At 36.3% G+C, this 3,827-nt stretch overlaps 1 long non-coding RNA gene across 1 annotated transcript; it reads right to left on the reverse strand.

Annotated features, from left to right (window-relative positions):
- Nucleotides 1-35: 35 nt before the first annotated feature.
- On the reverse strand, nucleotides 36-1,103 carry LOC116379719 (uncharacterized). The gene is made up of 3 exons (XR_004212459.1): nucleotides 1,082-1,103; nucleotides 599-648; nucleotides 36-411 (listed from the first exon to the last, which is right to left on the reverse strand). It is a non-coding gene; the product is annotated as an uncharacterized LOC116379719 (long non-coding RNA).
- Nucleotides 1,104-3,827: the final 2,724 nt, after the last annotated feature.

The raw sequence follows: 3,827 nt of genomic DNA on the forward strand, positions 1-3,827 counted from the left end.
ATACATATACATACATATACATACATATACATATATACTGGTTATAACCTCAATCAGATCCTGCTGAATTTAAACTTCATCGATCCTCTAGATTTATATTTACTTTAACCTGGAATAAAACATTTAAGATGAAATGAATACTGATGTTCAACATGAAACACACCACTGCTGTTACAAGACGAACTGATACAGCTACTAGTAAGACTTTAACGTCAGTCTGAGAGTTCAAAGTATTTTGATTTAATTTAGTTTAAGAGTTCCTGATGAGACAGTTTACATCTCGCTGCTGAATAAAACATTGAGTTAAATAACTTTAATTATAAATATTTTAGACGTCAAATAACTAATTATAAAAGTTTAGACGTCTTACCTTGAAGTGAACCCGCAGGTTGGAGCCCCTCGACTTGCATGCTGCAATAAAACATAATGCAGAAGAAGAAGCTTTAGAACCAGACTGCAGCTCTTTACACATTTAAACACTCAGCAGCTCACATCGTTCATTGAGGTATTTTCAGGTTTATTACAAAGGTGTCCTAAGATGCTAACTGCTAACAGAAGCTAACATTTAAGAAACTAACTGCCAACACACGTTACTCACATTTAGTCGGGTTCTCCGGGTCGAGAGAGTAGCGGACCATCTTCAGATATCTGGAGGATCAGAGACATTTTGATTCATTTAAATAACTATAAAAACTACATATAGTCTCTTCATGACTGCTGTTAGCATTAGCTCTTGTTAGCTTAAAGTTCGGCACCGATAACATCCAAAAGCAGCTCGAGAATTAAGCAGAAACTACAGGAAACGTTAAACACATGAAACAGAAATGAGCGTTTCTAGACTGGAGTTTGGTACAGTTACGGATCCAACATGGCGGGCAGCTAACGTGATAGCCTCCAAACCGGCATCCTCACAAATATCACATTACAACTTAATTCCCGCCGTCAAACACAGAAATCTAACATCGTCTGAGATGTTTGAATGTTGTTAACTAAACGTAGCGAGTTAAAAACTCAGGATGGTGAAGATGTAGTTAAGATTTAACGTAGATTCTAGTCTTCGTGAGAGGGACAGTTCTCCTACCTCTGAGGCCGCGGAGGGAAGAGGAAGAGCCGGAAGCAGCGCTGCTCCTCTTCTTCATCTCTCCGGTGCACCGCCCCCTGGTGGTCAGGAGGAGGAGGTGCACCAGAGAGCAGTGAGTCCGTCCGGACAGCAGGGGGCGATGTTCCACACGTCATAGCTCACCTGTTCTTACCTAAACAACATCCGGGACTCTTTGTCAGCGGTGGGACGGAACTAAGTACATTTATACTGTGTTTAAGTACAGTTGAGAGGTACTTGTAATTTACTTGAGTATTTTCCTACTTAGTAAATGTTGTACTTTTTACTACATTTATCTGACAACTTTAGTTACTTTAAGGATTCAGATTAATAATAATAATAATAATAATAATAACAATGATGATGATGTGTTATTACAGATTAAACTACCAGCAGTATATAAAGTATTTTAAAATGAGCTTGACCTTTAAAGTGATGAACACATTAATGTGATAATAATTATAATATATATTATTCTGCATCACGAGTACTTTTACTTCTAATAATATCTGTGTACTACTTCCACCCTGCTACCTTTAACAAATAGTGTAATATGCAATAAACAAGCACATCACAGGATGTTATTTTATTTCATTAAATGTTTCTCAATTCTTCTTGTATTTTATTGTTTGTTTTATTTTTCCGCTTTTATTTTCCTTAAAATACTAAAAATATTAGTCGTACTACGAACAACAACAACAACAACAATAATAATAATTATAATTATTGAGTATAACTTTCAGAAGTAACTGGTACTATGAACTGTCCTTTAACTCGAGGTCTCCTTACTAGAGCTCTTCCTGGCTCTCAGCTGTATCCTCTGGTCTTCATCAGCTGATGGAGTCATGAAGAGTGAAGAAAACATTTATATTTAAAAGCTAATGAAGCCTGTAGCTGTGACTCAATAATCTGTGTACAGTATTTATATATTACTCTTTAAAGTATGACGTTGTCGTTAACCAGAAATATTCAAAGTGCTTATGAATGTAATTTATCATAATTCATGACATCAGAAGTAAAACCATTAGTGAATCAACATAAAAGTCATTTTAAAATATGCTTTAAATATTGTTTTAAGTTTTCAAAATGTCTCGTTTCCTCTTTTTCTCGGTTTGATGTCAAAATAAGATGAATATATTTTAGACTTTTATTAAAACAAACCTCAGACTTTGTGACATTTAAACAGAAGTTGAAGTGAGAAACGAAGCTGCAGATAATAAGAACAATCGTAACTATCAGCTGTTGAATGTCTCCTGATGATGAACCACACGCACTCTCAGGTACTAAAGCAGTCGTCGGTTTATTTGGTTCACTTCCGGTCGGGCTACATAGAAAAGCTGCGGACGTTCTCAGTGACTCATGCTCAACACCAGAGAACATACAAAAATAAAGATATTATTTACACGTGAAAAACTTCCACACGAGAGTCTGAAGCCAAACTAACACCTGGACCTCCTCCTCCTCCTCCTCCTCCTCTTCCTCCCTCTGGGTCACTTAGCATCTGGTTAGCTTAGCCTCGCTAACCGTTAGCAGTCTGATTCTGTATAATGAAGCTGAATAAACCAAATCATAACAAAGAAGAAATATTGAACAAATAGTGGGAAATATAGTTAAACAAATAAAAGCAAAGCAGGCGAGATGTGTTGGTTTATTTCATTTCTCCTATTTAGATTTTCTTTATCATTATTTTGTATATTTTTGAGGTACTTGTACTGTACTTGAGTATTTTCTACTTCTCCTTTACTACATCTCAGAGTAAATATCTAAAAACATTCAGATTATTAATCCACTAATAAATGATTTATTATTACAGATTATATTAAGTCATTAAAATGAGTTTCACCTTTAAAGTGATGAAAACACATTAATGCATAAAACATTTATATATTCTATTCTGATATATATTATTCTTCATTCCGTGTACTTTTACTTTTGGTACTTTCAGTATATTTTACTTGTAACAGAGTATTTCTACACTGGTAGTAGTATTTTTGCAGTAAAACATGTCTGGTAAACAAATAATATAATAACTCATATCATCTACTGCAGCAGCAATAACTCTGAATCATTTTATTATTTATGCATTTAAATATGAATTATTAAAATGTGTCAGATATGACGTGTTGAGTAGAACCAGGCTAGCAGATTCCATCCAGTCTTTATGCTAAGCTAAGCTAAGTGGCTGCTGGCTGTAGACGTGACTCTCAGAGGAAGAGAAGAAGAAGGCAAATATATATTTACACGTGTGAATCCTCTTCAATCAGACGTATTTTCATGCATTCAAACATTTACACACATCGCAGAATATTTTGAGTCCAGAAGAAATCAGAGGTGAGACGTGGCAGAAATGTGACTCACAATAAAAAGACGTTTTGTCCTCAACGTCTTTTAGAGAGAGAGACGTTTTACGTCAGCAAAGAGACATTTGATGCTACAGTTTGTGCTCATCAAGCTCCTTAAACACAGTTCAATGTCCACATGATGAGACATTAAGACGTTGGAGACATCAAGGCATCGGAGACGTCAGAGACATCGGAGAAATCGGAGACGTCGGAGACATCAGAGACATCGGAGACATCGGAGACTTCAGAGACGTCGGAGATATCAGAGACGTCGGAGACATCGGAGACTTCAGAGACGTCGGAGACATCAGAGACATCGGAGACTTCAGAGACGTCGGAGATATCAGAGACGTCGGAGACATCGGAGGAATCGGAGACATCGGAGA

Source organism: Anarrhichthys ocellatus, unplaced genomic scaffold (genome assembly GCF_004355925.1).
Source record: "Anarrhichthys ocellatus isolate YVR2014 unplaced genomic scaffold, GSC_Weel_1.0 scaffold5012, whole genome shotgun sequence".
Lineage (NCBI taxonomy): Eukaryota > Metazoa > Chordata > Actinopteri > Perciformes > Anarhichadidae > Anarrhichthys > Anarrhichthys ocellatus.